Source organism: Saccopteryx leptura, chromosome 5 (assembly GCF_036850995.1).
Source record: "Saccopteryx leptura isolate mSacLep1 chromosome 5, mSacLep1_pri_phased_curated, whole genome shotgun sequence".
In the NCBI taxonomy this organism is placed as follows: domain Eukaryota; kingdom Metazoa; phylum Chordata; class Mammalia; order Chiroptera; family Emballonuridae; genus Saccopteryx; species Saccopteryx leptura.
Window position 1 is genome coordinate 108,856,104 of NC_089507.1, and position 13,127 is coordinate 108,869,230.

Consider the following 13,127-nt stretch of genomic DNA (forward strand, 5'->3'; position numbering starts at 1 on the left):
CCATGGCCTCTGCCTTAGGTGCTAAGAAGAGCTCAGTTGCCGAGCAACAAAGCAATGCCCCAGATGGGCAGTGCATTGTCCCCTAGTGTGCTTGCCGGGTGAATCCTGGTAGGGGTGCAAGTGGGAGTCTGTCTCTTTGCTACCCTGCCTCTCACTGAAAAAAAAAAAAGCATCAACTTTAATTTTATTATAAGCCCATGAATTACTCAGAAGAATACTTATAAAAACTTACTAAAAATTAGTAAATATTGCAACTGAGGTAAAAACTTACAGGTAAACAAAACTGTAATTTATACGGGTCAAAAAGGAAATGAAAGGGCAGAAGACAACACTTTCTGAAGATTATCTATTTCTTGGTATTTTAAAGCAGTTTCAATAACTGTGACTTAATAACTTGTTGAAAACTCCAATAGCCCAGGGTGACAGCCAAGAATTTATCCAGCATTGGTTTCAATTGTTGGGTCAGGTCCATTTTCTAAAAGCATTTTTATACATTTCACATGAGTTTCATGTACCGCATAAAGCAAAAGTCTGCCTCTGATCCAATTGTATTATTCATTTGTATCAATTCCACAACCAAGCAGCATTTTGACAGTTTTTTTAAAATGAGAGAAGGGGAGGTAGACTCCTGCAAATACCCTGACTAGGATTCACCGGTGCTGTTTAGGGCCAATGCTCGAATCAACCGAGCTATCCTCAGAGCCTGAGGCCAATGCTTGGATCAACCTAGCCACTGGCTACATGAGGGAAAGAGAGAGAGAAGGGTGAGGAGAGGGGAAGAGAAACAGATGGTTGCTTCTCATGTGTGTGCTGACTGGGCATTGAACCCAGGGAATCTGCACACTGGGCCGACACTTAATCCACTGAGCCAACTGGCTGGGGCCCATTTTGACAATAATTAGTTTTTTCTGCAGGCTATAGACAGTGCAAGCTCTTGACCTTTTCCTCAAAGCTGAGGATCAGCACCTTTCTGAAGGAGAAACTAAAGCACAGCTACTTGCCCGTGTGCTGTGGCCTACATCAGAGGAGTAAATAATTTTTCATCTGTGTGGTGGGTAACATTTTCTAGTTCCATGTGAGTAGCCAGGTAGAGCATTTCTCCCTGAGCAGCACACTGGGGAACAGATAAAGAATTTTCTAACAGAGGGTGGTTGAGACCTCATTTCCCCTGTTGGTTAAGATAGTTGACTGTTTTATGGGTGATAAGTGCTTTGTTGTAGAAGGAGAATAGACATAACCTTACTTGGATTCCTGAAGGAGATGTACGCCTGTTGCATTCAGCTTTATTTATTTTTTTATTTAGAAAATATAATGGGGTGACATTGATCAATAAAAGTACATAGGTTTCAGGTGAACATCTCTATAGCACTTGAACTGTTGATTATGTTGTGTTCATCATTCAAAGTCAAATAGTTTTCCATCACCGTGTATTTGTCCCTCTTTACTCCCCTCCCCCACAGCCCCCTAGTAACCACTTCACTTTTATCTATGTCCATGAGTCTTAGTTTTATATCTCACCTATGTGTAAAGTCATATAGTCCTTAGCTTTTTCTGATTTACTCATTTCACTCAGTATAGTGTTTTCAAGGTTCATCCATGTTGTAAATCGCAGTATGTCATCATTTCCGATGGCTGAGTAGTATTCCACTGTATACATGTACCACATCTTCTCTATCCAGTCCTCTATCTAATGACACTTCAGTTGTTTCCATGTCCTTTTGGCCACTGAAAAATGCTGCGATGAACATGGCAGTGCATGTGTCTTTATGTACCAGAGTTCTCAAGTTTTGGAGGTAGATACCCAGTAGAGAGGTTGCTGGGTCATAGGGTAATTCTATTCTATTCTTTTTTTTTTAGCAAAGAATATTTTTTTTAATTAATTTTAATGGGGTGACATTGATAAATCAGGGTACATATGTTCAGAGAAAACATCTCTAGGTTATTTTGACATTTGATTATGCTGCATTCCCATCACCCAAAGTCCAATTGTCTTCCGTCACCTTCTATCTGATTTTCTTTGTGCCCCTCCCCTCCCCCAACACCCCTCCCTTTCCTCCCCCCCAACCCATAACCCCCACACTCTTGTCCATGTCTCTGAGTCTCATTTTTATGTCCCACCTATGTATGGAATTATATAGTTCTTAGTTTTTTCTGATTTACTTATTTCACTCAGTATAATGTTATCAAGGTCCATCCATGTTGTTGTAAATGATCCGATGTCATTTCTTCTGGCGGAGTAGTATTCCATAGCATATATGTACCAAAGCTTTTTAATCCACTTGTCCACTGACAGACACTTGGGCTGTTTCCAGATCTTCGCTATTGTGAACAATGCTGCCATAAACATGGGGGTGCATTTCTTCTTTTCAAACAGTGCTATGGTGTTCTTGGGTTATATTCCTAAAAGTATATAGCTGGGTCAAAAGGCAGTTTGATCTTTAATTTTTTGAAGAATCTCCATACTGTTTTCCACAGTGGCTGCACCAGTCTGCAATCCCACCAGCAGTGCAGGAGGGTTCACTTTTCTCCACATCCTCGCCAGCACTTATTTTGTGTTGTTTTGTTGATGAGCACCATTCTGACTGGTGTGAGGTGATATCTCATTGTGGTTTTAATTTGCATTTCTCTAATGACTAGTGATGTTGAACATTTTTTCATATGCCTATTGGCCATCTGTATGTCCTCTTTGGAGAAGTGTCTATTCATTCCTTTCGCCCATTTTTTGGTTGGATTGTTTGTCTTCCTGGTATTGAGTTTTACAAGTTCTTTATAAATTTTGGTTATTAACTCCTTATCAGACATATTGTCAAATATATTAGCCCATTTGTGTAGTTTGTCTTTTTATTCTGTTCTTATTGTCTTTAGCTGTGCAAAAGCTTTTTAGTTTGATATAGTCCCATTTGTTTATCCTGTCTTTTTAGTTTGATATAGTCCCATTTGTTTATCCTCCCTTGCCTGTGGAGATAAATCGGCAAATATATTGCTGCGAGAGTTGTCAGAGAGCTTACTGCCTATGTTTTCTTCTAAGGTGCTTATGGTTTTACGGCTTATATTTAAGTCTTTCCATTCTGAGTTTATTTTCGTGAATGGTGTAAGTTGGTGGTCTAGTTTCATTTTTTGCAGGTAGCTGTCCAATTTTCCCAAGACCATTTGTTGAAGAGGCTATCTTTACTTCAATGTATGCTCTTACCCTCTTTGTCAAATATCAGTTGTCCATAAAAGTGTGGGTTTATTTCTGGGTTCTCAGTTCTGTTAAATTGATCTATATGCCTGTTCTTATGCCAGTACCAGGCTGTTTTGAGTACAATGGCCTTGTATAACTTGATAATCCGGAAGTGTGATACCTCCCACTTTATTCTTCTTTTCAAGATTGCTGAGGTTATTCGTGTTCTCTTTTGGTTTCATATAAAGTTTTGGAATATGTGTTCTATATCTTTGAAGTATGTCATTGGTATTTTAATTGAATTTATAAATTGCTTTGGGTAATATAGACATCTTAATGATGTTTATTCTTCCTAATCATGAGCACGGTATATGCTTTCACTTGTTTGTATCTTCCCTGATTTCTTTTATCAATGTTTTATAATTTTCCAAGTACAAGTCTTTAATCTCCCTGGTTAAATTCATTCCTAGGTACTTTATTTTTTTTTGGTTGCAATGGTGAAGGGGATTGCTTCCTTAATTTCTCTTTCTGATAGTTCATTGTTAGTGTATAAAAATGCCTCTGATTTCTGAGTATTAATTTTATATCCTGCCACTTTGCTGAATTCATTTATGAGGTCCAGTAGTTTTTTGACTGAGACTTCAGGGTTTTCTATATACAATATCATATCATCTGCAAATAATGATAGTTTTACTTCTTCTTTTTCAATTTGGATGCCTTTTATTTCTTCTTCTTGTCTGATTGCTGTGGCTAGGACTTCCAGAACTATGTTGAATAAGAGTGGTGAAAGGGGGCACCCCTGCCTTGTTCCTGATCTTAAGGTGATTGCTTTTAATTTTGCCCATGAGTATGATGTTGGCTGTGGATTTGTCATAGATGGCCTTTATCATGTTGAGGTATGTTCCCTGTATTCCCACTTTGCTGAGAGTTTTGATCATGAATGGGTGCTGGATTTTATCAAATGCTTTTTCTGCATCAATTGAAATTATCATGTGGTTTTTCTCCTTCCTTTTGTTTATGTGATGAATCACATTGATTGATTTGCAAATATTGTACCAGCCTTGCCTCCCAAGAATAAATCCCACTTGATCATGGTGTATGATTTTTTTCATATATTGCTGGATCCGATTTGCTAATATTTTGTTGAGGATTTTAGCATCTAAATTCATCAGGGATATTGGCCTATAATTTTCTTTCTTTGTGTTGTCTTTGCTTGGTTTTGGAATCAGAATTATACTGGCCTCATTAAAGGAGCTTGGAAGTCTTCCTTCCTCTTGAATTTTTTGAAATAGGTTGAGAAGAATAAGAGTTAGTTCTTTGAATATATGGTAGAATTCACTTGTGAAGCCATCAGGCCCAGGACTTTTCTTTGTTGGGAGTTTTTTGATAACTGTTTCTATGTCATTTGTTGTAATCAGTCTGTATAGGTTTTCTGATTCTTCCAGATTAATGTTTGGAAGATTATATGTTTTAAGAAATTTGTCCATTTCATCTAGGTTGTCTAGTGTTTTGGCATACAGTTCTTCATAGTATTTTCTTACAATATTTTGTATTTCTGTTGTGTCAGTTGTTATTTCTCCACTCTCATTTCTAATTTTATTTATTTGAATCCTCTCTTTTTTTCTTGGTGAGTCTGGTTAAAGGTTCATCGATCTTGTTTACCTTTTCAAAGAACCATCTCCTGGTTTCATTGATCCTCTGTATTGTTTCTTTAGCCTCTATGTCATTTACTTCTGCTCTGATCTTTATTATTTCCTTCCTTCTACTACCTCTGGGCTTTACCTGATGTTCTTTTTCTAGTTCTTTTAGATGCAGGGTCAAGTTGTTTATTTGAGCTTTTTCTAGCTTCTTAAGGTATGCCTGTAATGCTATGAACTTCCCTCTCAACACTGCTTTTGCTGTGTCGTATAAATTTTGAGTTGATGTATGCTCATTATCGTTTGTTTCTAGGAATTTTCTTATTTCTTCTTTGATCTCATTATTAACCCATTTGTTATTTAATAACATGCTATTTAGTTTCCAAGTGTTTGAGTATTTTTCAGTTTTTCTGTTGTGGTTGATTTGTAGTTTCATGCCATTGTGATCAGAGAAAGTGCTCGATATGATTTCAATCTTCTTAAATTTGTTGAGACCGCTTTTGTGCCTTAACATGTGGTCTATTCTAGAGAATGTACCATGAGCACTTGAAGAGAATGTATATTCTGCTCCTTTAGAGTGAAAGGTTCTGAAGATATCTATTAAATTGCGTTGATTTAGTGTGTCCTTTAAGTCTGCTGTTTCTTTGTTAATTTTCTTTCTTGAGGATCTATGTAGTAATGTTAGTGGGGTATTGAAATTATCTACTGTTATAGTATTGCTGTTGATCTCACCCTTTAAATCCATCAAAATCTGCTTTGTATATTTAGGTGCTCCTCTATTAGGTGCGTAAATATTTATAATGGTTATATCTTCCTGTTGGATTGCTCCCTTTATCATTATGTAGTGACCTTCTTTATCTCTTACTATAGCCTTTGTTTTAAAGTCCATTTTGTCTGATATAAGTATTCCTACCCCAGCTCTTTTTTCATTTCCATTTGCGTGAAATATTTTTTTCCATCCTTTTATCTTCAGTCTATGTGCATCTTTTGTTTTAAGGTGTGTTTTTTTGTAGACAGCATATGTATGGGTCCTGTTTTCTTATCCATGCAGCTACCCCATGTCTTTTTATTGGATCATTTAATCCATTTACATTTAAGGTTATTATTGATACATAGTTGTTTATTGCCATTTTATTCTTTAAAACTGTATTCCTCTTTTGCTATATTTTTTTTCTCCTTTGATCTGTTTACAACAGGCCCTTTAGCATTTCTTGCAGCATTGGTTTGGTTGTAGTGAATTCTTTGAGATTTTTTTGTCTGGAAAGCTTTTTATTTCTCCTTTAATTTTACACAATAGCCTTGCTGGATAAAGTAGTCTTGGTTTTAGGTTCTTGTTCTGCATTACTTTGAATATTTCTTGCCATTCCCTTCTGGCCTCAAGTGTTTCTGTTGAGAAGTCAGAAGTCATCCCTATGGCGGCTCCTTTGTAGGTGATAGTCTTTTTTTCTCTAGCAGCTTTTAATTTTTTTTTTTATCACTTAGCTTTGGTATTTTAATTATGATGTGTCTTGGTGCAGATTTCTTTGGGTTTCTCTTTAATGGAGTTCTCTGTGCTTCTTGAACTTGTGAGACATTTTCCTGCCTTAATTGAGGAAAGTTTTCAGCTATGATATGATTGAACAAAGTCTCTATTCCTTGTTCTCTCTCTTCTTCTTCAGGATCCCCTATGATGTGGATGTTATTTCTCTTTATGTTGTCACAGAGCTCTCTTAGAGTTTCCTCAGACTTTTTGAGTCTCTTTTCTTTTTGCTGCTCTGCTTCCATGCCTTCATTTATCTTGTCCTCTAACTTGCTGATTTGATTCTCAGCTTCATTCATCCTGCTTTTAATTCCTTCCATTGTGTTCTTCATTTCTGATATTGTATTTGTCATATCTGACTGATTCTTTTTTATTATTTCAATGTCCTTTTTATATTTGCTATCTTTTTATTTAGGTGTTCGTAATGACCATCTATTGTTCTAATATCTTTGAGCATCCTAACAATCGTTATTTTAAACTCTGCGTCTGGTAATTTGGTTATATCTGACTCATTCAGGCCTTTTTCTGGGGATTTCTCTTGATTCATTTGTGTTGCATTTCTCTGCCTTCTCATTTTATCTGTGTAAAAGTAGGTTTTGGTCACTGGAGTCCACTGGGTGTGGCTTCTGTGTTCCCTCGGTGTGGCCTGTCTGCAGGCCCACCACCCTCTGTGTTGTTGCTTCCTAGGGCGTTCGGGTATGGGCGTTGCTGGTGCCTGCTCACTGGGGCTGTTGCTGTGGTTTTTACCTCCCCTTCACGGGAGTGGCTGTGATTACGTGCTCGGGTGTACAAGCCTCAGTGGCCTTGGCCTTTGCCCCGCCCCCACGGGTGGCATTATGCTTGGCCCTGAGGGTAGGGGTGCTCAGCTGCGGGTCTCCACCTGATTCCGGGCTTTTGCCCAGCCCTTGCAGGAGGATCCCACTCGTGGGATGGCTGCAAGCCTTGGTTCTTCCCCTGGGAGGAGCTGGCTCCCAAGTCAGGCCATGACCCTGGTTCTGCAGGCCGGGCAAAGCTGTGCTTCTATTCCCTGCTCTAGGGTGGGTCTCCGACCCTTCTGGGGCTCCTGTCCTTCTCCTGCAGGCTGGATTGCAGGCAGCCTGCGGCTGGGCTTGATCACTTTTGCACATCCCCTCCTCCCCAGGCAGGCAATACTGAGCTCACACCTGGGCCTCAGTGGTGTCCAGCCTGCTTCTGCCCTTGCCAACAGAACTGCGCTTTTGTGTCCCCGCGCCGCCCGCCTCGGGTGAGCCCTCCACAGTGTGGGTGGGGAAACTGCAGCTCAGACCCTAAGACTCACTACTGTAGTCCCGAAAGCTCCCTCCTTCTAAGCTACTCTGCTCTGAGTGCCGTGAGAGAGCTTGTTTGGCTGGTGTCTTGCTTCCCTTTGCTGGTATTGCTGTTTCCAGGGGAAATATTCACTTAAATTTGGGGAGTAGCTTGTCCCAGGGGTTAGGGTGGCCGTCTCTCAAAATGTTTCTCCCTGTGCCTCCTAGATTGCACTCTCTTCCTGCTACTCCGGTCCTCTTTTCTCTCCCAGTCCCCCGAAGCCCCGGGTGAGTGGCTATGAGACAGGTTTTCTGCACGGTCCCTTTAAGAAGAATCCTGGGTCTGAGAAATCAGTCTCTTTCTTACAAACAGTATTTTGTCTTGTTTCCAGCTAAATACTGTTCATACACCTCTTCTAGGCTCTGGGGCTGCTGGCTGGGGTTTTGTTCCTGGGACTCAGGACCCTCCCCTCTCTGCTAAACTCACTTCCCACCATGCGAGTCTCTCTGGGCTGCTGTTTGCTCCCGGGAGCTGGGCAGCCCTCTCCGTGTTTTCTCTTTTCCTACCAGTCTCAGTGTGGCTTCTTCAGTGTTCCTTGGTTAAAGAGTCCTCTTAGTTTAGTCCAAAGTTGGTTTTTCCAGATGATGGTTCTGTTTTTTTTTTTTTTTATCATTTTTTAATTAAATTTAATGCAGTGACATTGATAAATCAGGGTACATATGTTGAGAGAAAACATCTCCAGATTATTTTGACATTTGATTGTGCTATATACCCCTCACTCAAAGTCAAATTGTCTTCCGTCACCTTCTATCGGGTTTTCTTTGTGCCCCTCCCCTCCCCATCCCTTCTCTCCTCCCTTGCCCTATCCTCCCTCCCCCTACTCTCCCCACCCTCCCACCCCCATTACCATCACATTCTTGTTCATGTCTCTGAGTCTCATTTTTATGTCCCATCTATGTATGGATTCATATAGTTCTTAGTTTTTTCTGATTTTGATGATGGTTCTTAAAATTAGTTTGTAATTCACTTTGGTTCTGGGAGGTGTAAGTTGGTACATCCGCCTACTCCATTGCCATCTTGTCTCTCAGTAATTCTATTTTTAATTATTTCATGATCCACCATATTTTTCTTCCATATGGTTGTACTAATTTGCATTCCCACCAACAGTGAATGAGGGTTCCTTTTTCTCCACAGCCTCTCCAACACTTGTTATTACTTGTCTTGTTGATAATAGCTGATCTAACAGGTTTGAGGTGGTATCTCATTGTGGTTTTGATTTGCATTTCTCTAATGCATGTCCTCTCCCCATTTTTTAAAATTATTTTTATTTATTCATTATTTTTAGAGAAGAGAAACAGGGAGAGAGATAGAGAGAGAGAGAGAGAGAGAATGGAGGGGAGGAGCAGGAAGCATCAACTCCCACATGTGCCTTGACTGGGCAAGCCCAGGGTTTTGAACCAGTAACCTCAGTGTTCCAGGTCGATGCTTGATCCACTGCACCACCACAGGTCTGGCCTCTCTCCCCATGTTTTTTTTTTTTTTTTTTTTTTTTACAGAGACAGAGAGAGGGATAGATAGGGACAGACTGACAGGAATGGAGAGATGAGAAGCATCAATCATTAGTTTTTCGTTGCGCATTGCGACACCTTAGTTGTTCATTGATTGCTTTCTCATATGTGCTTTGACCACGGGCCTTCAGCAGACCGAGTAACCTCTTGCTTGAGCCAGCAACCTTGAGTCCAAGCTGGTGAGCCTTGCTCAAACCAGATGAGCCGCACTCAAGCTGGTGACCTCGGGGTCTCGAACCTGGGTCTTCGGCATCCTGGTCCGACGCTCTATCCACTGTGCCACCACCTGGTCAGGCCTCTTCCCATTTTTTAATTGGGTTGTTTGCTTGTTTGTTGCTGAGCTTTGCAAATTTTTTATATATTTTGGACATTAACTTCTAATCGGAGCTATTATTTGTAAATATCATATCATCTTCCATTTGGTTGGTTGCCCTTTTGTTGTCGGTTTCTTTTGTGGGGAAGAAGCCTTTTAGTCTGATGTAGTCCCATTCATTTATTGTTGCCTTTAGTTCCCTTGCTTTTGGAGTCAAATTCATAAATTGTTCTCTACGGCCAAGGTCCATAAGTCTAGTACCTATGTTTTGTTCTATGTAATTTGTTGTTTCTGATCTTATATTTAGGTCTTTGATCCATTTTGAATTAAATTTTGTGCAGGGGGACAAACTATAGTCGAGTTTCATTTGTTTGCATGTGGCTTTCCAATTTTCACAGTACCATTTCTTGAAGCTTTTTTTCATTGTGTGTTTTTGGCTCCTTTGTCAAAGATCATTTGTCCACATATATGTCATTTTATTTCTGGGCTCTCAATTCTGTTCCATTGGTCTATCTGTTTTTCTGCCAGTACCATGCTGTTTTGATTATTGTGGCTTTAAAGTATAATGTGAAGTCAGGTATTGTGATACCTCCAGCATCATTCTTTTCTCTCAGGATTGTTTTGACTATTTGGGATCTTTTATGGTTTCATACAAGTCTGGTAATTTTTCATTTGGTTTCTTTAAAAAATGACTTTGGGATTTAATGGGGATTGCATTAAATTAGTATATTGCTTTGGGTAATATGGCCATTTTAACTATGTTGATTCTTCCAATTCATAAACATGGAATATTTTTCCATTTCATTGTGTTTTTTTCAATTCCTTTATAGTTAATGCTTTATAGTTTACAGTATATAGGTCCTTTACATCCTTTGTTAAGTTTATTCCTAGGTATTTTTTGTTGTTACAATTTTAAGAGGAATTGTTTTTTACATTCAGCTTTAAATAGGACATGCCACCTCCAGATTAGAGTTAACCTGGCCTCAAATATTTTTATTATCCTCTTCATTTAAGGACTTCAGAAATCAAGGATGCCTGTTCATATCAAATTGGTTAGGCAGTATGAATTTTATTCCATGGCAACAGCGTGAGCTGATCCATCATTTGGGATGAGCTGATGTTCTAGATGTCTGGCATGACAGACTCTTATCTACTGGGACATTCTTCCACTATCAGCTGGGCTCCAAGATCCAGATTTGCTGAAGTAGCCATGATTTCAACTGTAGTTTCAGTAATTAAATCATTACTTCATAATTTCCCCTTTGGTTTTATAAGTGTGGCATCCAGTGTATTCTTGGAATTTGGATATTAAAAAAGTTTGCAATGGCAGGTCCTGAGAATAGCAGCCGGAGGCCGACCAGGTGGGAGTGGAGGGCCTCGTGACCATTTTCTAGTTGGGCCTTTCCATCTGCAGCCTCAGATTTACTGTAGGCTCTCAAGCCCCAGTTTGTTTTGATTGATGTTACTTCCAATTTCTTCTGCTTTCTGGACAACAAACATTCCACTTCTGTGCAGCTGAGAGCATTTGCAGGCCCTTTCCCGCTGCTGTACTTTGTGGTGCTTGCTGCCCGGGTACCACAGAGACACCTCGTTTCAGTGGACCACTCTGCATCACCAGAGCAAGGCCCACGTTGTGTCCTTCGCTCACATTTCCTCTTCCCCATCGCCCCGCTCACATGGCCTACCTGGACTTCTCTTTTAATCTTGAATCCCAGAGGGTGGGCATGGAGGGTCAAATGCCTGGCATGCTGTGAAATATTTCGTATTGGTGTGTGAAAGGCTGCTTCTAGGCAAGAGTATGGGTTTGATTGCTGCCATGGAGAGAGCTCTGTGCAGAGATAGTTCTCAGGGCAAGTAGACTGGCTAGATGCCAAGGCCTTTTATGACCATAGACTAAATGCCTGCGCTGCCCAGCCCAAATTCATATGTTGACATCTTAACCCTCAATGAGATGGTTGGGAGGCAGTTGGGTCTTGAGGGTAGAGGCCTAATGAATGGAGTTAGTTCCTTTATATAAGAGACCCCAGAGAGCCCCCTTACCCCTTCAGCCCTGTGAGGACACAGTGAAGGCTGGCTGCCCACGAACCAGGAAGCAAGTCCTCACCAGACACCAAATCTGTTAGCGCCTTGATCTTGCAATTCTTAGACTCTAGAACTACGAGAAGTAAATTTCTGTTGTTTATGTCACCCTGTCTACAGTACTTTGTTATAGTAGCCAGAATGGACTAATACACCTATAAATATTATGTTTCAGTGTCCTGGTTGGATGTTTAAAAACAGACTGTTCTGCAGAGCACTTTTAGGTTTACAGCAAAATCAAGTTGCAGGTACAGAGATTTCCTGTATACCCCCACGCCCACACTTAGTCCTCCCCCATTATTATATCCCCACTAGAGTGGGACACGTTATAAGTAATGAATCTACATGGACATGTTATCATCAAAAAGGGTGTGTAGTTTACATTAGGGTTCAGTCTTGGTCTTGTACATTCTATGGGTTTGGACAAATTAGTAATCAGATTTTCCACCATTATACTATCATATAGAGTAGTTTCCCCGCTGTAAGATTCCCCTATGCTCTGCTGATTCGTTCCTCCCTCCTCTCCAGTTTTACTGGCTTTTAAAGCAAGAATTAAATTATTTTGCATACTGAATAGGGTATATGTAGAGGCCCACGGGTCTGTTCTGAGTACCCTGCTACAGGCCTGGCCATCTGCACCAAGGGGGCCTTGCGAGTTTCGGGACCACAGGAGGAGTGAGTCAGTGAGTCAGTGGTTCAGTATGGATTTGCTTATCTTTCTTCTAGTTAGAAAACAACCAGGGATGAATTGATTTTGTGGATTTTTTTTAAAGCTTTCTCTTCAAAGGCTGTTGAAACACATCATGTTCTTATTATTCCTTTATAAAGCTCAACTAATGCCCAGTAGGTGGAGTTGGGGCTGAACAGAACATGGAAAGGTTCTTGTCTGTTCAGAATTTGGGCTGGGGTTAGGTGCAACATGAACTTTGGTTGTTTCCATTGGTGGGTATGTGGAGGCCTGGAATGAGCATGTGTGTTAGGTTGGGGGTAGGTGGGAGGGCCAGCGAGCCCCTTCCTCCTGAGCCTTCTGAGATGATGTGGGCAGAGGACTGGAAGACCCTGTGTGGATGGCATTTATGAGAAGGATTGGCTCCTGCTTCCTGATGCAGGGGCTTGGGAAGAGGATGTGAATGGTAGAGTCAAAGCCCACAATACCTAAAACAATTTAAACCTTAGAATGAGACTGACCACGGAAGCCCACAGATGACTAGGGCAGAGTCAGCGAGGCATGGACTGGATTCCTGACCTTGCCAGCTGTTTGACCATTGGAAATCCTTTAGCGTGGGAACCTCAGACTCTTCACTTGTCATAGGGAATACAAGGTAGGCATGATTATACTTAGCTAGAAGGACTGCGGATTTATGAGGTGATATATATAAAACACCAGATACTGCAAATCTTTGACACATAGTAAGTGTTCCCAAAAAACCCTCAAAATGGTAACTGTCAATTATCAAATTGATGGAACACGCTATTGGGGGGATTGTGCTAAAGTTGAAATGAGGTGTTAAGGAGACCCAAATCTGGTCATCAACCATCATCCTTGGATGGGGTTCAAGGATCTGGCTATGCTATGTGCTAT

At 40.5% G+C, this 13,127-nt stretch overlaps 1 protein-coding gene and 1 pseudogene across 1 annotated transcript in view; one reads left to right on the top strand and one right to left on the bottom strand.

Moving 5' to 3' along the window:
* Positions 1–13,127, top strand: part of CCDC3 (coiled-coil domain containing 3) — a 108,864-nt gene that overhangs the window by 18,508 nt on the left and 77,229 nt on the right. The window lies entirely within an intron of this gene.
* LOC136406182 (ankyrin repeat family A protein 2-like) lies at positions 347–10,678 on the bottom strand (annotated as a pseudogene).